This window comes from Typopeltis vanoorti, chromosome 20 (genome assembly GCF_054136105.1).
Source record: "Typopeltis vanoorti isolate ZY-2024b chromosome 20, IOZ_Tvanoo_1.0, whole genome shotgun sequence".
Taxonomy (NCBI): Eukaryota; Metazoa; Arthropoda; class Arachnida; order Uropygi; family Thelyphonidae; genus Typopeltis; species Typopeltis vanoorti.
This window is the reverse complement of record NC_143568.1, coordinates 17,431,470-17,453,568: the sequence shown is the minus strand read 5'-3', so window position 1 is coordinate 17,453,568 and position 22,099 is coordinate 17,431,470. Positions and strand designations below refer to the sequence as shown.

General features: G+C 38.0%; 1 protein-coding gene across 2 annotated transcripts in view; it reads left to right on the top strand.

Moving 5' to 3' along the window:
* The window catches only part of LOC150095258 (uncharacterized), a 512,519-nt gene that overhangs the window by 432,987 nt on the left and 57,433 nt on the right, over positions 1-22,099 (top strand). The window lies entirely within an intron of this gene.

Below are 22,099 nucleotides of genomic sequence, written 5' to 3'. Positions count from 1 at the left end.
CAAAGCACATAGCCATTAGGTTAACTGCATGGAATTAATCGTCGTTTCTCTAGAGGGCATAGCAACCATCCTATGCCATCCAGTTACCAGTGAAGGCAATGATTTAAAAAGGACAATCACACTTTCTCTTTGGCAAAATCAACCATCTTTTGCCATCGAACTAGAACTAAATGCAGAGATTTTAAAAGACATCGCCCTTCCTCTTAGGCTTAATGAGCCATCAAACCTGCCAGTAAAGAAGTGACTTGGAAAGATAAATAGCAACCATATTCAGACATCGAGCTACCAGTAAAGGCAGAGATTTAAGAAGATCATTACATATCTATCATATTTTGCAAAGGCCTTTGACAGGATACCACATGGAATTCTAATTAGTAAACTGCAGCACTTGGAGATGGATATAGGGTTAGTGAGATGGATAGGAGGGTAGTTGATGGAGAGATATCAGAGAGTAGTTTATTTAGGAGTAAAGTCCAAAAGAAGGCCTGTGACTACGTGTACTGCAGGATTCTGTTCTTGGACCACTGCTACTATTTAATTTGTTCATATAGTAGCAGTGATATAGGAAAGGATCTGAGAGGAACTGTTCAGTTATTTGCTGATGATGCAAAGTTGGATAGAGCAATAGTGAATGCACATGTTATCAAAATTTTGCAGGGTGATTTGGATAGATTGGCAATCTGGGATAATGAGAATGGATGTCAGTTTAATGTAGCAAAGTGTAAGGTTATACATTTTGGGGCGAAAAAATTAGCGGCAGCATATCGCATTGATGGAACTGCACTCCAGGAGGTTGAAAAAGCCAGAGATTTGGGTGTGTTGGTGGATAGGGAGTTGAAGTTTAGGGGGCACATAGAAAAGTGTCCCCTAAACTTCAACTATAGAGACAAGCAGGTTATTTTTTCTCTTTATTGAGCCTTGATAAGACCTCATCTTGACTACTGCATGCAGATCTGGGTACCAAGATTTCTTGGCGATTAGGAGGAGGTCGAGAGGATCCAAAGGTGAGTGACCAAAATGATAGCAGGTCTATGGAATGAACCTTACGAGAACAGGTTGAAGTTTTATGGGTTATAAACTGGCTGATAGTCAGAAAAGAGATGATATGACTGAGACATTCAAATTACTGAGGGGTTTTTACAAGATTAATTCAGAGGAAATTTTTCAGAATAGGTATGGTGGGAGAACTAGGGGCCATCCAAGTACCATGACTGTGAATGAGTTCAAAGCAAAGTATGATAGATACTGTGCAAATGCTGAATAGTTCTTGACATGATGTTTAGGGCATTCCTCGATGAGTCTAAGGACTCCTTGGAGTTTCTCGAATTTATAATAATAATATTGATGCTTAAATTTGTTCACACTCCCAGCATTCATAACACATTTTGGTAATACATTTCATTCATCATATCCTCACACAATTTCCAGATATGGCTTATCATTCTTCCCCTGTCACCTACTCTTTATATCCTTTCTTAATTGGATAAATCCTCTCATAAACTTACATATCTCTACCACATCACTTCTTTTCCACCAATCAACCAATATGGCTGCAATTTACATTTCTATGTTTTCTCTCCATAAGTAACATTCTAGAGTCCTGATATTATTTTTACCATCATCAGACCTCCATGAAGTCAAAACACTCATCATGGGGAGGTCCCACTTTGGCACATACATATGTGCATGTGCACACACACATACATATACACAACTCATCATGCTATGCATTAAAATGCATTCACTGTGGCTGCACTCACCACACATTCAGACAAATCTACTTCAATCACCATGAAAAAAATTTCACTTGCCATGCAAAAATCTATTCCTTCCCTTGCTTGCATCCTTCTGATAAAGCTTCTAGGTTGCCTGTTGTTTTTCCCCCCTGGTCTTCTTCCATTCAGTGGAAAACCTCATCAACATTAATCTCATAATAACCCCTTACCAACTTGTATGTCTCAATCATATTCCCCTCCTCTTCTCTTATCCACTGGACTCTGCAAGTTGCATTTCCCTATTATGCTATCATACTTCAGTCTGTTGACAAAGGTGTTTCTGGTTTCCAGAGACCAGAAACCACTTTAGATGATTTTTTCTGAACCCTTTCTAATATCTTTTCATCCTTTTGAAAACTTGGTGACCAAATTTGCACACAATAATCTATGTATAGCTGATTGCCAGCAAGGGTTGGTTGATTGGTAACCTCATGCAAAAAGTTAAGCAAGTTTGAGCATGGTTAGTAGTTGGAAGGGATTCAATTGTTCTATGCTGTTGACACACTCTCCCTCGATGAGGACTTTGGACTCCCTGGAGGTATCACATAATAATAATAATAATAATAAGCTTTATACAGTGGATCCATAATCTCATTACTTCTACACAAAAGTACTCTCCACATCATTATCATAATATACTGTGCTATTCTCACAATTTTAGCAATGTATCCCAGAAATTTTATGTCCTTATTCACCACGACAGATCAGTCATCTCCTTTACTTCTGTAAGATATCCCTGTCAACTGTATAATCTATCCCATCTTTGCCTCTCAATTTTAAAACCTTAAACTTTGCAACATTGAAATGGCAACCCCCACACATTCACTTGCTTCTTCATCCAGTCTGCTCATGTTCTCTTACAAAGCTACAATATCTGCTCTACTCCTCATAGTTCTTCTAAGTTTTTCATCATACGAAAACTGCATATGATGCAGTTTTATATTGCCATTCAAACTCAATATCTTTAACATAAAAGATAAGATAAGCAGTTGTTGCTGTTGAGTCCATTGAAGAGCTTCTAGATATGACCATGGATCTATAGAACTGCTTTGGCAATCTGATGAACTTTGATGGAGTAGAGCTTTTCTCTAGAGTTATTGTCAATTTTCTGTAGAGCAGCAGCAATTGCTGGACAAGAATAAATATGGACAGGTGTTAGTTAACTCCTGAGCAGTTCTTGCATGTTTCATAGCTCCTACTACCATCTGGATGAATTTTCATGCCTTTAAAATGTTCCATCTTTAGTCTGGTGATGATTGTGGTTATTTCTCTATTTTCATTAATTTCACTGGTTTTGTTCTTCTTCTTGATAGATTGTTTTACCAATCTTATTTTTCTGACAGAGTTAGCATCAATAGTGATAGTGAGTGTAATTTTTGAGGTAAGTATCTTGCTTTTTTGGCTAGTCTGTCTGCTCTTTCATTGCCTTCAATATTCCTTCCTAAGATAGTTATTCCTTCTGTAATGTTTATTACTGGATTTGAGAGATAGAATTTGAGAGCTGTTTGTATGGCTGTTAATTCACAGGTGAAGTTCAAAGCTATTTTGCCAGCTGTGGTTTTGATTTGCATTTCCTCGCCTCCAGGTAGAGTTAGATATACCCATGAACCTCTTTGGTTGAGTGCTTCATCATATGATCCATCAGCGTAGGCAATGACATGGTTTGGATTGTTTAAGTGATGTATAGTGTCAATTCCTTTTCTTTTATTTTCTTGCTGTGAATCCTTTTTTGAACAAGGTTTGAGGAGATTTAAGTTTATCATTGTGTTTTTTGATAGAATAGTGGAAAAGAATGGATAGGTGTGGTAAGTCAACCTGTTTTCTAATTTCATGATCATATTGTTGATGTAGATGATCTCTTTAGTCTAGATTTTCTTATCCAGGCATCAAAAGTCCTGAGTGAGATGTGATCCTGTTGGTGGCTCCTGATTCTGTTAGTGAATTTAACTGTGGAGAGTTTTCTTCTGTCTTCTAGTATATGAAGCCCACACTCTTGTTGCACTTTTAAATTATTTGTGGATGATACTGCACCTATGATAATTTTTGCTGCTCTTGATTGTACTCTGTCAAGTTTTTCTTTTGAGCTAGTAGAAGCTGGAGCCCAGATTGATGAGGCATATTCCATAGTGGGTCCACTTTGTTCCACAAAGCCTTTTAATGATATTAGGCTTTTTAAGATCTTTATTAGATATATTTGTAATATGAGTTGTAAATCTCAGTTCAGTATCTAGGGTTAGGCCTAACTGTTTTGGAGACTGTTTTTTCTATTTTGGTATTATATATTTTGATTTGAGGATTATAATTATGTCTATTTTTTCTATCAGTGGAGAAGATGCTCAGTTTTGATTTTTCTGTAGTTTAAGTTCCTTTGCTCATCTTTCTAAGCCTTCTATTGAATCATTTAGGATTTTTCGGATTATTGAGGATTACTGCTTGTGTGCCAGATTGCTAAATCGTCTGCGTAGCATGCTATTCTTGTGTCATTTATTATGTGAGGATGGATATTGTTTATATAGATGAGAAAAAAGAGTGGACTTAAAACAGAACCTTGTGGGACTCCACCCAAGTTTCATGCATGTTGGAATAAATTCCATTAACTTCTACTTTCATTTTTCTTCCTTTCATAAAATCTGAAATCCAAATTAATGCATTCCCCCTTATTCCAGTATCATATGCAATTTTTATTAACTTTTGTCTCCAGACGCGATCGTAGGCAGCTGTGAGATCCAAGAACATTGTTGTTGTTTTCTTTGATGGTTTTTCTTGAAATCATCTATGACTAATTAGCAAAGATAAAATAATTGATCTTCTGTGCTGTGTTGAGGCCTGTATGCAGTTTGATAGAAGTTGATCTTGTTATTTTCTAAGAGTCAATTCATAAATCTGGTATGTATTATTCTTTCATTTAGTTTACAGGAATGCTAGTCAAAGCTATTGGTCTGTAGATTTTATAGTCACTAGGTTTTTTTAGGTTTTTAGTAAGGGTATAATGACTGATGTTATCCAGATTTTTGGTAGTTTACCTGCATTCCAGGAGGTGTTAAATATTATTATTATTATTATTATTATTATTCAGGCCTCCATGAAGTCAAAAGACTCATCGCAGGATGTGCTTCCTAGAAAACACAAAGTCTATCAAGACTCATCATGGGAGGTCCCTCTTAGGAAACACAACCACTCCTTAAACTCATTGACCGTTCTGCTCTCACCACTCTATGAGGCAATGCATTCCATGGTTCAACCACCCTCAATGCAAAGAAACCACTCCTCGCTCTCTTTCTCAGTTTCCTTTCATAACTTCCAGGGATGGCCCCCTTGTTATTACTCCTTCCCACTGTTCAACCAAGCGAAAGAACTCCTCAGTGTCAAACCTGTTACCACCTCTCAACAGTTTAAAAGTCTCAATCATATCACCTCTCCTTCTATCCATCAAACTCTGCAGTCCACATTCTCTCAGCTGATCCTCATAGCTAACATTGTACAGTCCTGGAACTATCTTTGTTATCCGTCTTAGTACCCTTTCCACAGTTAATTTATCCCATTCAAATCCTGGGGACCAAATCCAAGAACAATAGCCTAAGTGTAGTCTGATCAGGATCTTATACAACGGAATGAAAAATCTTTTATCTCTGCAGGTCAGTCCTTCTCATTATTGCAGCAATCCTCTGTGTTACCTTCATTACCTTTGCAATATGTCCCCTGAATTTCAGGTATGCAGCATCCCATCGATGTGTCCCAAACCTCAAGACCTTACACTTTGCTGCATTTCATTTGCTTTGCCCATCTGTCCAGCTTATTCAGATCATGCTGCAGGGCTACCACATCTCCACTATTACCAACAACTCTCCCCAACTTCACATCATCCACAAACAACTGTACATCCCCCCTGCAAGCCACTGACAATGTCATTGATATAAAGGTTAAAAAATATAGGTCCCAGTACTAAGCCCTGTGGGACCACCCTTGTAACCCTTTGCCTTCTTGAAACTGCCCCAACATACACAACTCTCTGATACCTGCTGGGCAGCCAATCCTGAATCCAGTTGACCAACCTGGCATCCAAACCTATGTGCTGCAACTTAATTATCAGCTTATCATGTGGTCCCCTGTCAAATGCCTTCTCTAAATCCAAGGCAGTATGTACCATTCCCTCATCTACTGTTCTTGTAACTTTATTATAAAAGGCTAGCATATTACTAAAACAAGAGTGCCACTTCACAAATCCATGTTGACTCTCACAGATAACATTACTCCCATCTGCCCAATGCTGTATATGGTCCCTCACAAATTTCTCCATGATCTTAGCAATTACTGATGACACACAGTGGCCTATAATTTGACACTTCCAGTGTGCTTCTGCCCTTATGCAATGGCACTATCTTACCTTCCTCTCATTCTCACTCAGTATTTGAAACACACTCTCCTCCTGCATCTCTAAACCTCAAACCTGCCCTATCCCTCTAGTAATAAAACCCACTTCTCCAGGATACTCATAAAGTGTTCATTGAACAACTCCACTATGTCTTCTGCATTAGTCACTCTATTCCTGTTTTTATCCAACAATGTCATTACTCCACAATTATTTCTCCTCCTACTGGCTACATTGCCAAAAATTCCCTAGAATTTTCTTTGTATCTTAGGGACACTTTTCATATTACAGTTTCACCTTCCTAATCATACTAGTCACTCTCCTGGCCTTGTGTCTTATATTCTTCATGCATCTGCTCTTCACCTGTTTCCTTATATCTCTTCCACAGCCTCTTTTTCACATGCAGTTCCTGTTTAATATTGTTTGTCATCCACTTTACTCCAAATTGTGTCCTCTTCTTAACTTGTGGAATACAGCTTATTATTGCTGCTAACAAATATTCCTTCACAATTTCCCAAGCACTAATGATATCCCGGCCTTCCAATTCCTCCCTCCACGAAACTTCCTAAAGTTAACGTCTAAGACTATTATAATCACCTCCCTTATAATTCCAGGTACGTTACTGTCTCTTTGCTACTCCTGCATGTCTATTCATCTTCCAAGTCGAAACCACATGGTCACTCTCTCCAACTGTTGGGAGAGATGTCATCTCAGTCATTATCAACTCTTCTGATGCTATGACCAAATCCAAAACTCTTGAACCTCTTGTTCCCTCTATTATATGTTGCCTAAGACATTTGTTTATCAAGAATTCTAGAAATTCCTTTCCATTATTGCTACATGCATCTTCATCTCCCCAATTTATACTGCTGTAGTTAAAATCTCCCATAGCAGTCATTCTTCTTGCCCTTGCCAAGCTCAACTATCTAAACATCTCCTTGTCCTCACCCTCTGTGCTCCTTGGTTTGTAGCAACACCCCACTAAATAACCTGTCTTGTCCACCTCTTTCTCAGACCATATGCTTTCAAAATCATTATTGTCACTGCCTTCCAAAGCCTCCACTCTTAGAGGACATAAGTTGTCACTTATCATAAGCAGTACTCCATCACGCTTTCCCTTCCTATCCTGCCAAAAAAATGCTGTACCCTGCTACTTCTATTCCTGTTATTATATCTTCTTCTGTCAACCACATCTCAGTGATCCCAATAATCTTTGGCCAGGCTGATGCTATCAGTGCCATCAATTTCTCTCCTTTATTCCGGATACCCTGGCATTAGTATGTTGCATAAAAATGCCACTGTTTCTATACCTAGCATTATCCCCTCTAGACTCCACTGGGCTCAGCATTACCCGATGTTGTCCCCCTTCTCCCAAGTGCCCATTCCCACAAGAGGCCACACCTGTTACCATTCACCCTGGGCATTCTAGTTTCCCTGCATTGACACTCTGACTTGTTCAGAACAGCAATATTTTCAGATGCCTACATCCTTCCTCATTCAAATGCAAGTTGTCTCTCGCATACGATTCCGCTCTCTCTCCTCAAACACTCTACAAGCATCCACATATTCCAATCCTCTCTTCTGACATATTCTAGCTATTATGTTATTCAATATTACTGCTCTTCTGCTCAGCTTGTCACTATTATACCTATACAACACACTATCTTTCCTCTCTGCGTCTTTTGTACAACCTCAAGCAAGAGTCTCATATCTCTTCGCTGTACAATTTACATTACCTCTCAAGTCATTTGTTCCTGCCATCACAATCATCTCATCCACCCTTTCATCCCTCTTAATTGCCATAGCCACACTTTCTATTGTTCCTCCAGGCAAACACTCTTCATGCATCCTATCTTGAACACCACGGATCATTGAGTCCCTATACATTACACCTCTTATCACCCTGTTCCTTGACTGCTCACATGCATCCCTCTCTCTCTCTCTCTAACACTTTCTCTCTGTGTTCCCGTACTTACCTGCCTTCCTGACATCACTCTATCCCTGGTTCCAGTGCTTCCTCGCATTCTTCTCATTTCCTCTCTCCTACTGTTTCCATTCTCTCCTCTTCTATTGTTCCCATAACTCTCTCTCATTCCCTCTTTTCCACTGTTCCTATTCTCTCCCTGTCTATCATTCCCATATCTCTCTCATTCCCTTTCTTCCACTTATCCTATTCTCTCCTCTTCTATCATTCCCATAAGTTTCTCTCATTCCCTCTCTTCTTCTGTTCCTATTTTCTCCTTTTCTATCATTCCCATAACTCTGTCTCACTCCTACTGTGATTCTCATTGCATTCATCTCTTCCATTTGCTTAATCTCATCTTTCACCCTTGTCATCTCATTCCCTAGACATTCCACCTGCTCTTTCAGCTCATGTATATCTCTGTCTGCAAGTCAGCCACTCTTATTTGCCATTCATTCTTGCAATTGAGACCATCTCTGAAAACTTCACAATCCTTCAACCTTTCCATACTCCCCACTCTCATTATTTTATTCATATTTCTCTCACCATTCTCGCCCTCTATCATACCACTCATCTCTCTACTTGGAGAATCTCCTGCCTCTGACTCAACGAGGTCAGTTATAGTCATTTCTAACTCACCAAGTTCCTCCCATTGCTTGCATTTTGCACATATATGTATTTTCCCTTCTCTCATCTGCCACCTATACAACCTCCAGGATGCATGCTTTCCACAAGTCCTGCATGCTACAAAATCCTGTATGATATCATGCAAAATGGAGTCCTTAAATGGGGGAGGACTTGGCAATACGCCATTTGCAATTTTAACTGCCGCTACCACCACTATTCAAAATAGTGTCGAGGAACTATTACAACTAAATGCTAAATAAGTATAAGAGAGTATAACTATATAAGTAAAAGTACAAACAAAGCATTTAAGTATACTAAATATAAATAAAATAAAACAAAATAACGAAAACTTATTTTATCTTTGTTTTCTCTTCCACCTCTATGCATCCGATTCCGACCCCATCTTCTCAGTAACCCAAATATCTTCAGAAGGCAGTTTTGGGCTATTTTTTCCCATGTTTTTAATCATATCTCCAAAGATAAGATCAATTCCAAGTAATTTATCTGGTACAATTTGACTAATTGCTGTTTCTAATTCTGTCATTGTGAGGTCCTGAGTAAAGATGTCTTTAGATGGATAGGTTCCAGATTGTATTAGCAGATGTTTTGCAATTTTCCTGCACCTTTTGTATTCATTGTATTGCAGCTTGCTTGCCTTGCATTAGAGTAATGTTTGGCTAATAAATTTGCCATCTGTTTGTTTGTTGCTGCTGTATTGGTTCCTGACTGTTTGAAGAGTGATCAGTATCTGGAGGTGTTGTGTTGTTTAATAATTTGATGTTCCAGTGTTGCAAGTCTTTTCTTGGATCTAGTCTATTGCAGAATTCTTCCCACTTTATTTGTTTGCAGTTAGAAATTTCATCTTCTATGTTTTGAGTTAATTCTATTAACTAGTTTCTGTTTGTCTTCTGTATTATTTTGTTTTAAATGTTCATTGATAATATCTCGTTCAGTGATCATAGCATTGATGTTGTGATCTTTCCAAAATGGAACCCAATTGTTTTTCCTGAGTCCTCTGGGAATTGAATTTTTTGCAGCTTTTTGTATGTTGTTAGTTACTTCTAGTAGTCACAGATCAAGTTCTTTACTAGTGATGTGACAGTATAATGCGTTTGTAATAGTTGTGTGTATTTAGGCTAGTTTGCTTTTCTGAAGTTCCAAGATCTCTTTGTTTGTGGTTTTTGGTCTAGCTGCAAATTAATGGTTGTGATAATAGGTCTATGATCATTGATGGCCTTCTTTTGTATTTTCCACTGGGTAAGACTCGCAGTTTCATAATCTACTGCTGTGATGTCTAATGCTGATTCTGTGCCTGTTGTTTTTGACAGATATGTATTTTGCTTGTTGTTTAATCTCAAGGTTTAGATCATCAAGTATGTCTTCTATCTGTGCTCCCTTTCCGATCTAGTTGTGGGGGGAGCCCCAAGTTGGGCTTTTGGCATTTAGATCTCCTAAAAGGATCTTTGTGTCTGACATTGTTCCACTTAGTTGTTGAAGTAGTTCTGTATTTATATCTGTGTTGTCTGGGTGATATGTGTTGACTAGTGTAATAATGCTTTTGGTAGAAATATCTTGAATGCTTGAGTCTCTATGTTACTATTTATACTGCTGTTTGTAGTGATACAATTTCTTTATATTTGATTTGTTTGGTCCGTAGGAGTATTGCTAGACCTCTGCCAGATCGATCTGGTCTATCTTTCCTTAATGTTGAGTAGCCTTTGATTTGAAACTTCAGATTTTGATTTAGTTTCGTTTCTTGTAAGCATGCAACGTGGATATTATTTTTGTATAGAATGTTCGTAAGTTCTTCCATCTTTTTTTTGAGTGTCATTGATGTTTACCAGAAGTATATTGAGAGTCCTCATAGCATATTTCTCATCGAGATTCCGGACTGCAGTTCTCGATGAGTCGACCATCTCAGACACGATAGTAAGTTTGTGATCAGAACAGACGCTCTTCATGGAATTGGGTTTGCCAGAACCCCATTAGCCAGGGTTCTCTGCAGGGTTTAATGTAACAATCCAAGTGGGTGGGAGGGAGTGGTAACAGAATTAGACAAAAGAAAACTTTGATGAGATACTAGAGTTTTCTGGGTTTGATGTAACCATCCAACTCTTAAAAAAAAAAAAAAATTCATGCTACAGTATTGGTGTTTCACCCTACAAAACAAATCCCTACTTCTTGCCACTTCCGCCTTGCATGTGTGCAAATGCCTCGGACTTGGGGTTGGACTTCTGCAAGGCTGTAGAGCTGCAAAACAAAAACAGGGCATTCTCATCACACTACTTGTGACTTTTCTCTTCTGGGATATCACTCCCTAATACACAACCTGCTGATACCTATCAGCTAGTCTATAATCCAGTGCATTGATTTACTATCCAATCCCATATGTTCGAATTTAATTACCAGCTTGTCATGTGACAAAGGGCTATCATAGATTGCCACATGACAAACTGTTTGTTCTTTAAGAGAGATGTGCTATTAGAGGTTTCTTTTAATGCGAAAAACACAAGGAATAAGTAATACTATCTATTTAAGACCACATATTTCAACCTAAATATTGTAGTTCATCATCAGTGATGATGATAGTTAATTACAACGTAGAACACAAACAATGGATTGATTTGAAAACATAAGAACCATGTGATGTCATACATAAAACAACACAATTTTATAACTCAGGGAATATTGCAATATTAATTATTCGTTAGCTATCTAAAAAAAATTAGTAATGTGTGATTAGAATAAGACTTTTCCATATCTTAGATACAGAGAGGCAGTCATTCTGATTTAAGTTCAGATTGTGAAGTAAGGCCTCAGCGCTTGCTTTAAACAAAGTTTCAAATTTATACTGACATTGATGATGTAAAAATATTTCAGACCATAAGATATTGTGGTCTGTATCTATTCCGTGCTGTGGCAAGCCTGATTTCTCAGATTTCACTGTTGCTAATATGAAATTGGTGTTGTTGTAATCTCTTTTCTGTTGAACGTTCAGTTTGTCTGAAGTAAGAATGATGACAGTCACAAGGAACTTTGTAGATGCTAGGGATAGCTAGAGGAGACCATTTATTATTATTATTACACAACACCTCCAGGGAGTCCTAAGGCTCATCTAGGGAGGGCACCTACTCTACATCTCTCCGTTTCTGTCATCATCATCTACACCAGCACCATCGACTGATGCTGATACCACCACCACTAGTATTTTCACAGACAATCACAAACACCCATGCCCATGGTGGGATTCGAACCCACAGCCTTTTGGCTGGAGAGCGGATATACTGACATATCCGCTCTCCAGCATATCTGTGGTTATGTTTCGAAGATGGAAACCATGCTGATAGGAAGAAAAGTAGACAATTGTATTTCTTAAGCATTCTGGAAATGGGTTCTAAGATGCAAGAAATGTAAGGGATTGGAACGCAACATACTGTTTCCTTGTTATTTGATCTAGGATTATAGGAATTAAAAAGCTTGTGCATGGTCCTTTCCAAGAAGCTATTGAGTTTCATATATTGTTTGATGATTAAGAGTTCCTACTATACTAGTTGAAGCGTAGAACAAATAGTAATCACATTGTAATAAAGTTTTTATAAGTCCAGTCTTCTGAGATTGATGGTGAGCCACATGCTATTGAATGTACTATCCAGTGAACATTGGCTTTTGATAAATGGAAGTAATTAATTCACCTGCAGAAGAGTAGAATATCTAAAAAGGTAATTTGTTGTCTTTTTCCCATTTCCATAGTAAATTTAATTTGTAGATGTATGTTATTTATATTCAATAAAAAATAGGTAATGTGTGTTCATGTGATATAGAATCAAAACTTGAAATTGAATCAGAGACTATTTATTCTACACCTCAATTACCTGCAGGCTGTTGAAGAGCACACTGTTCTTCAACAGCCTGCAGACAAGCAGATATAAATATGTTATTATTACCCTTTATAAGGCTTTAATAAGGCCACATCTTCACTACTGCAAGAAGATCTGGTCACCTGGATTCCATCGCAGTGAAGGTGAACTGGTCGAGAGTCCAGAGGTAGACCAAGATTGTGATTGGTCTATGGAATGAGTGAATAACTTCAAAGTTTGTGGAAATACTAACTATGGTGTGTAAAAAGAGGGAGATATGGTAGCAGGATATAAGTTATTAAAGGAGTTTTATAGGATTGATTCTAAGGATTTTTTTCAGTACATAGCAGAAGTGGATGTTTTGCTCGGAAGGTGACGTATGGGTGGCATGGGTTGCCAGAGATGATGAGTGCTTCGCTCATTGAATTCAAGCAGAGGCATGACAAATATTGTGTGAACAGTAGTTAGAATGGGTCTCCTACAATAAGTCTTTGATTCCATGAAGATGCCAAAGAATACAGGGGGAGATATTGAATTCATGCATCAGCAAATTAGTGCAATGAGTGCAGGCCTAGTGATTATTATGGGGGATTTTAATTACGGTGATATCAGTTGGAAGGAGGAAATATCACGTAGCAAAAAGGAAATGGAGTTCATACACCTTCTACGAGATAATTACTTGAAACAGCACATAACTGAAGGGACACGTGGTGTAAGAGTGTTGGACCTGGATTGGTTCAGAGGTTATATGCATAAGTAACGTGTCCTCGTTACCTCCAATTGGTGAAAGCGATCATGTGGTATTGACTTGGGAGGTCAAAATCTGTGGATTTTTCTGTTAAGAAGGGGTATATATGGAACTACAGGTTAGGCAATTATAACAAGCTTTGGAGTGAGCTTGCAGCCATCCCATGGCAGAACATATTGCAGGGGAAAGATGTTAGCAGTGCATGGGATAAAATCAGTGGGTATCTGAAGAAAGCAATATCAGATTGTGTCCTCGTGGTCAGGAAGTCAAACAAGGCAGGCGTTAGATGGATGAGCAGTAGTATCAAGCTTGATCTGCAAAAAAATAAAATGTTATGGAGAATTTACAAGGAAAAAGGCGATCAGTACACCCATGAGCAGTACAAGGCTCAAGCTAGGAAGGTTACCAGCATAGTAAGAAAAGCTAAATCAGATTATGAGAAGACCTTAGCCAAAGAGATCAAGGGTAATCCCAAAGAGTTCTTCCGCTATGTAGCAAGTAAGAGGAAGAATGACTTCAGAAGGATAACTTTAGGTGGGTGCTGATGGTATTGAGGTGACAAAATCAGATGGAATAGTCGAGTTACTGAGTGATCACTTTTCAAAAGTCTATCACCCAAGTGAGGATATCTCTATACCTGTAGCAATAACTAATGTGAGAATTGAAGCTAAAGAATCAGCGGTATTTAATATATTGCAAAATTTAAATGCAAACACTGCTGTAGGTTTAGATGGAATACCAACTCGGGTGCTGCGTGAATGCGCAAATGAATTATCAACCCCCCTCTTACTTGGATATTTAATTTAAGTTTGAACTCTGGTATGCTCCCTAGGGAGTGGAAGTTAGGCAAAAAACAAAGTTTTTTGCCTAACTTCCTACATAAGGGTGGCTCTAAAACTGCAGTAGTTAATTACAGACCAATCACCATCTCAGGAGTAGTGGTAAAAGTATTGGAAAAGTTGGTTAAAGACAAAATTCAAGAATGGGGGATCAGGATATGATACTCTATAGAGGCCAACATGGTTTTGTTAAAGGTAGATCCTGCCTTAGCAATCTATTAACTTTTCATAATATAATGACATCTGAGTTGGACAAAGGAACTGGCTACACAGTGATACTTCTGGATTTTGCTAAGGCTTTTGACAGGATACCCCATGGAACACTGTTACGCAAATTGGAGCAGATGGGAATGGATACTAAACTGGTGATATGGATAAGAGAATGGCTCAGGGAGAGATACCATAAGGTGGTGTATGGAGGAGCCAAGTCCAGAATGAGGCAGGTGACCAGTGGCGTGCCTCAGGGCTCTGTGCTTGGGCCATTGTTGTTTAATTTGTATATAAATGATATAGGAAATGGCTTACAGGGAGATATTCAGTTGTTTGCTGATGATGCAAAGTTGGGTAGCGCAATAAAAAATCAAGCTGATGTTGAAAGTTTGCTTATTTATGATTTAAATAAGCTGGTAGAATGAGCAAAAGATAATAGATGTCAGTTCAATGTGGAAAAGTGTAAAGTCATGCATTTTGGGATTAAAAGATTACCAGCTGTGTACTACATTGATGGAACAGTACTCCAAGAGATTGATGAGCTACTGACTTAGGGGTGTTGGTAGATAGGGAGATGAAGTTCAGAGGACACATTGCTAAGGTGTCCAAGATTGCACATAGGATTACTTGGTTGTAGAGGAACATACTGACATCCAGAGACAAAGAGGTTATTATTCCCCTTTACAAAGCATTGATACTTCCACATTTGGATTACTGTGCTCAGGTCTGGTCACCTGGATCCCTTGGAGATGAGGAGGCTGTGGAGAGGGTTCAGAGAAGAGTGACCAAGTTGGTGAGTGATGTAAAAAATGCTCCCTACATTGATAGATTGAGAGCTTGTGGATTGCAGAGATTGGTTGATAGGCAGAAAAGAGGGAATATGATAGAAACATTTAAATTACTGAAGTTTTTATAGGATTGATGCAGGGGAAATGTTTCAGCTGTGTGATAGTGATGGAAGAACAAGAGGTCATCCCTGGAAATTAAAGAAGAGTGTGGTTAACAAGGGTGTCAGAACAAAGTTTTTTGCCTGGAGGGTGGTGAATGAGTGGAATTCATTGCCTGACTTAGTTATGAGCTCTTCGTCTGTAAATGAATTCAAGAAGAGATATGACAGATATTGTTTTTCTAGTTTGGGTCTCCTGCAATGAGTCTACCGACTCCATGGAGATACCCGTAATACTACTACTACTAATAATATTAATAATGATAATAACTCTGCTTATACCTCATCCCATCTCATTTTTCACACTGATCAACTGAGTTTTCAAATTTTCAATTTTTGCACACCAGACTTGCTCTTTTGCATTCTAGCAGTCATTACTCCTTTTCATACTGACAATCACATTCACTTTTTTTTTGTAATTCTTGCTCTCTTTTACCAATGTAAAATAATAGTAAGTCATCACCATGTAATTTCAAACAGAATAAAAATGTATAACACATTGAAATAGAAAATATTTATGAACATTTTAAAAAAGTGAATCAGAGTTAATCAAAGTGAATCAGCTTTCAGAGACAAACTGTAGTTTCAAATATACAAACATTATTAGAGAAAAATAAAACTTTTTATATAGTGAAACCTGTGGGCTATCCATAACTATAGAATAACAAAATAAAAAGTTATTTGCTGTGGCATATGTGTTATTCTATAGTTATTATTAGAGAAAAGTGAAAGAATTTAAAAACACAATCCTTAGTGTCACCGTCACAATCTGAAGACATTATTGTGTGATTAAGCCAGGGAAGTATATGGTGAAGTTTCGTGCTTAGGGAAATGAGAATTTGGAAAAATAATACTCCTGGAAAAGTAGAAATCTCTTTAAAAGTTTCTGGCAAGTAAGTCACATTACAGAGGATTATAGATCTAGATTACAGTCATTTCAGGGGATTACAGAGAAAACTATAAAATAGCTAGTTTATGCCAGTAATTGTGTATGGATGCTGAGACAGCGATGATCACTCATGTTGAGGAAAAGACTTTTGTACTAGACAGTGTTTCAATCTGTTGACTGTCATCTCACTAGTAGAAAGCAAGTGGGACAGACACCCATGGAGGTTGTATGGAGATGTGATAGGTAGGAGAGTAAATCTTTTGTGTAGCTGGTGAATGGAATGTTTTAGCAAAGGGAATGTGAATATATGGATGGACAGAGAAAGAAAAGTTCGATGTGTCGCATGATGGATATTATGTACTTATGTACAAACCCTCTGTAAGGAGTCTCTTGACTCTCTCAAATCTGTAAGGGTCATTTCAAAAGTTCTTTGCCCTCTACTCCTATTGTTAAGCAAGCATTTATTTAATAAAATACATTTATTTACATGCCGTCAACATGATCTCCTTTCTTCCTCGTCACTATATCTCACCATTTTGGTAAGCTTATATTTCTATCAGCAAACTATTTTGGGGTGTTTTTGTTGATGGGGTTGACAAATTGGGTAACCTCAGAATAAACCTTGTCAATAGCAAAGCATTCCCCTTGAAGTGGATCTTTCAGCCTAGGAAACAGATCAAAGTCTAGTGAGCTCAAGTTATGAGGGTGAACAAAAACATACATACATACATATTTTATTATTATTATTATTATAATATGGTTTCTCCATGGAGTCCATAGACTCACCATGGGAGACCAAAACTAACTATTATACACACAAAACCTGTCCTACCTCTCCCTAAACTCATTCACTGTCAGGGAACTCGCAACTGATTCTGGCAGTCCATTAAATTCATTCACCACTCTCCATGCAAAAAATCTGGTCTGCACACTCCTACTATCTACACTTGTACACAACTTCCACGGATGGCTGCTAGTTCTCTGACTACTTGTCATATATGGAAAAATTTCCTTTCCACAAATTTTATAAATCCCCTTTAAAATCTTAAAATTTTCTATCATATCTCCCTCTTCTCTGCCTATCAACTAAACTTTGTAACCCACAAACCTACAACCTATCCTCATAGGGAGCATTCCACAGACTTGTCACCATCTTAGTCACTCATCTCTGAATCTTCTCTACCACCTCTTAGTCCCTAAGAAACCCAGGTGACCAAATGACCAAATCTGTGCTTAGTAGTCAAGATGCTACCAAAACATAGCTGTATAAAGAGGTATAATAACTTCCCTATCTTTACTCCTTCTTATTATTATTCCTTTCCTTGTCTTTTACCTTGTGTGTCGAGGATTTTCTATTCATTTAACCGTAACCGTATCTCAAGGATAAGGTGATTAGCCTTATGCCTTCCAGTGTATCCTGTCTGTAGATGCATGTATTCACAGGCTTGTTTGCCTGTTCTGGGGGACAAAAAAAAAACAGAGTTTCCGGGTGGTGAAAAAAACAACAACCACACCTTTGTATGAGACTGGCTAACTCACCTTTAGTCGAAAGAGACCAGATAAAGGTTCCTCACATCACTGATGGGAATCGAACCCAGGTCTTTCTGACCAAAGGGCTTTGTCTATACTGACTGAGATACGGAGGCTCCTATCTTTACTTGTTAGCATATTTTTAACATCTAAGTAATTCTTTTGAGCTATTTTACCAACTTTTCCAATATGCCCTCTGAACTTCAATTCTCTCTCTCTCTCTCTCTAGGACTATCCCCCAGTCCGTAGCCTGATCAGTTTCCTGCAATCTAGTACCATCAATATGATACAACCTTTTTAACTCGTAGTGCATAACCTTACTTTTGCGACATTAAATTGTCAATCATTAACCTTTCCCCACAATGCCAATTTATTTAACTCATCCTGCAGGATATCTACATCACCTTTATCAACTATTGCTCTTCCCAGTTTTGAATCATCAGCAAACAACTGAATATCCCCTTTTAAATCTTTTCCTGTGTGATTGATATACAAATTAAAGAGTAGCAGCCCTGGTATAGAACCCTGAGGTACTTCACTAGTCATCCTCAGTCTCATAGATTCCACTCCACCATATACTATTCTCTGGTGTCTCTATGTCTGTCAGCCATCCCCATTCATGCTACTAGCTTTATATCTATTCCTATTTGCTCCAACTTTTGTAATAGTTTTCCATATGATATTCTGTCAAAACAGCTTTGCAAAGTCCAGCAATATTATGGTATAGTCATAGCCATTTCCTTTATCCAGTTCTGCTGTTACTTTATTATAAAATATGAATAAATTACTAAGACAGAATCTACCTTTTACAAAGCCATGCTGTCCACTATAGACTATTGCATCCCTACCCACCCAATGTTGGATTTTACCTTTAATCAACTTTTCCAGTACTTAAACAACCACTCCTGATATATTAGTTGTTCTGTAGTTTGCTACCTCTGTCTTGGAGCCACCTTTATGCAATGGAACTGTCAGTTTCTAGAAAACCTACATACACATGGAGATATTTACACAAACAATTGCACCATTACCATTCTCAACAGTATGGTATCTTAAAAACATTAACCCACAAAGCGAGAGCAATGACAATGCTCTTGCTACTGAACTGGCTCACTTATGCCACACCTTCTTAGCCAATGGCTATAATCCCCACAAGATAGGCAAAATACTAAATGCTCTGAAGAAACCCCTCCAGTTATCCACCATGAAGAACTACAACAAAACAGTCACTATCCCATACATTAAAGCACGTCGGAAAAGATATCTAGAGTTCTCAATAAACATTAACTATGCACAGTATTCAGACCATGTGTCAAATTAGCAACTCTCATCTATTCACACAAAGAGAGCATCTCTCCTTTATCACATCCAGGAGTCTACAGAATACCCTGCTTGTGTGATCAAGCTTACTATGGTCAAACAGGAAGAACTGTGGACATCCGCATCAGTGAACATTAACCATGCTTTGAATACCCTGCACATAGAATCAACTGGAAGAAAACAAAAGTACTACGCAGCAGCTTTACAATTCGGAGATTTGGGAAGCAGTCATCTTAAGACATAACTAGTACCTGCTTTCTCTCTGTTTATTTTATTTTATTTTTATTTTATTTTATTATATTATTTGTTTTAACATAGAGGACACGTAATTAGGACTTTAGTCTTAATTACGTGTCCCAAAATATCGATGATCTCTCACTATCAGAAAATAGTGGGAGATCATCAGGGGAGAACCAGAGGTCATCCCTGGAAACTATAAAGAGGGTGTGAGTAGGGGAGTGAGAAGTAGGTTTTTTCATGCAGAGTTGTGAATGATGGGAATGCCTTGCCTGAGAGTGTGGTGTCTGCAGAGAATTTGAGTGTGTTTAAAGCACGGTATGATGAGCTATGTGTATGATAAAAGGACCTCCCAGATGAGTCTTTGACTCCATGGGGTCTTGGATAATAATAATAATAACAACAACACTTATCTTTCTGTGTTCTGATATATTACTGTCAAAATTAGTCAACATATGCGACGAACACATAAGCTTTTCTACACACTTGTTCTGGGAAGTTGCCAAACATGATGAATTCTCTGTCAAGAAATTGTTTATATTGAACTATAAAGCTGGTAATTATGTCAGACTTTGGAGTCATCTTGGAGCAGTGCCATTGCTGGAGAAAGAATGTGAGCAGTGCATGGGAAGTGGTCAGAGATTGTTTAAGAAAAGCAGTATCATACTGCATACCCAAGGTCAGGGTGATAAACCCAATGAAAATTAAGTGGATATGTAGAGATATAAAGCAAGAGCTGCAAAAAGGAAAACACTGTGGAGGGAATATAAAGAAAAAGGTGATCAGCATATCATGAGGTACAATGTACAAGGAAAAAGGGTGACTAGTTTGATAAGAAAGGCCAAATCAGATTATGAAAGAAATTAGCTGAGTATGCCAAAGCAAACCCAAAATAGTTTTTTTCATTATGTAGCAAGTAAGGAATAATTACTATGGTAGGATGACTTTTAACAATGCTCATGATAGAAAGGTGACAGAGGAAAAAAAAATAGGTGATCATTTTTCAAAGGTGTAATATCCAGGTGGAGATTTTGCAGTTGCTGATGTGACAGATGCTTATCAAAATTGAGGTAAATGAAGAGGAGGTGTTCAGCATACTGAAAAATATGAATGTGAACACAGCAGTGGGACTGGATGGTGTGTCAGCCATCCAATACTGCATGTACTGCATATATGTGCAGAAGACTAGCATTGATTCTGATGAAGTTATTCAATCTAAGTGTCAGCTCTGGCAGGGGTTCAGGGGAGTGAAAAAGGGTAAGACAGTTTCATTGCATAAAGGTAGCTCCAAGACAGAGGTAGCAAACTACAGACCAACTGATTTATCAGGAGTGGTTGTTCAAGTACTGGAAAAGCTGGTTAAAGGTAAAATCCAACAAGCAATAAGTCGATAAATAATTATTTACTTTATCTTTCTGTGTTCTGATATATTATCTCCAAAATTAGTCAGCATTCCCAGAACAAGACTGCATGGTCACTCTCCCTGATTACTCTGAGGCAGAGTGTCTTGGTTATGGATAAATCTTCTGATGTTGTTATTAGATCCAACACTCTCAAATCCCTTATCCCCTCTGTAACATGTTGATTCATGTAATTATCCCTTAGCAACTGTGTAAATTCCACTTCCATCTTGCCATGCCCCCTTTCCTCCTCCCAATCTATGTCTCCATAGTTAAAGTCACCCATGATAATTGTTTGACCTGCACTCATTGTTCTAATCTGATGATACATGGTATCTACATCTTCCTGTGAGCCGACCTCCTGGTGTATAGCAGCATCCAACAATATGTTTTATCCCATTGGCCTTTATCACACACCAGACAGCCTCAAATGAACCATCTCCTCCAGACATAAAATCATCTTTAACTTCTAATTTTATTGGTTGTAATTCTTCAGCAATCATCAGCAAGACCTTGCTGATGATTACTGAAGATTCCTGTCCTATTCCCTCTATCTGCCCTGAAAAGATAATATCCCATTGTATATATATTTTGCATTCTCCCCTGTAACAATATCATTTTCTGTCAACCAGGTCTCACTGATGCTTATAATTTTAGACCAAGTCAAGCTGACCGGTGCCAAAAACTCCTGTCGCTTATTCCTGATACTTCTTGCATTTATGTACATGCGTTTCAAAATCCCCTTGTAACTATAATTACCTTTGTTTAATGTCATTGCCACCAATTCAAATCGGAAACCTGTGAAATTGCATTCAGCATTGCATAATCATTTCTGTACACACCCTCATTTTCCACAGGGTAGCCAGACACATGCTTGATTGCATCCTCCCTAATATCTCTAGTTTCCATAGTTTTGCACTTCCAAACTCTCACTGAACAACACTTTCTCCAAACATCTAACTCTAAAACCTTTTAAATGTAATCTGTCAGGCATATATAAGTTCTTTCGTTCATCAAATTCACTCTATACATTAATAAACTGCACACCATTCCTCCTGCACAATCTTCTCATTGACTCATTAGCAATCATGGCCCTTCTTCTCAACTCAGTTCTATCATACCAAGATAGCAGACTCACAATTTTTACATTGTTACTCTTCATTTTTGCTTCTTGTAACAACTCTTTCATATCTTCTCTCATTGCATATTTCTCTCCTTTCAAGTCATTTGTTCCTGTCCTAACACTCATCTTTTTCACTTCTCCCTTCTGCAAACTAATAGCATCACTGACATCCTTGATTTTCACACCTGGGAAACATGCTTTCATCTCTTGTTCATTAAATATACCTCTTGTCATCAAATCTCCATACAATGCCATATCCTTATTTG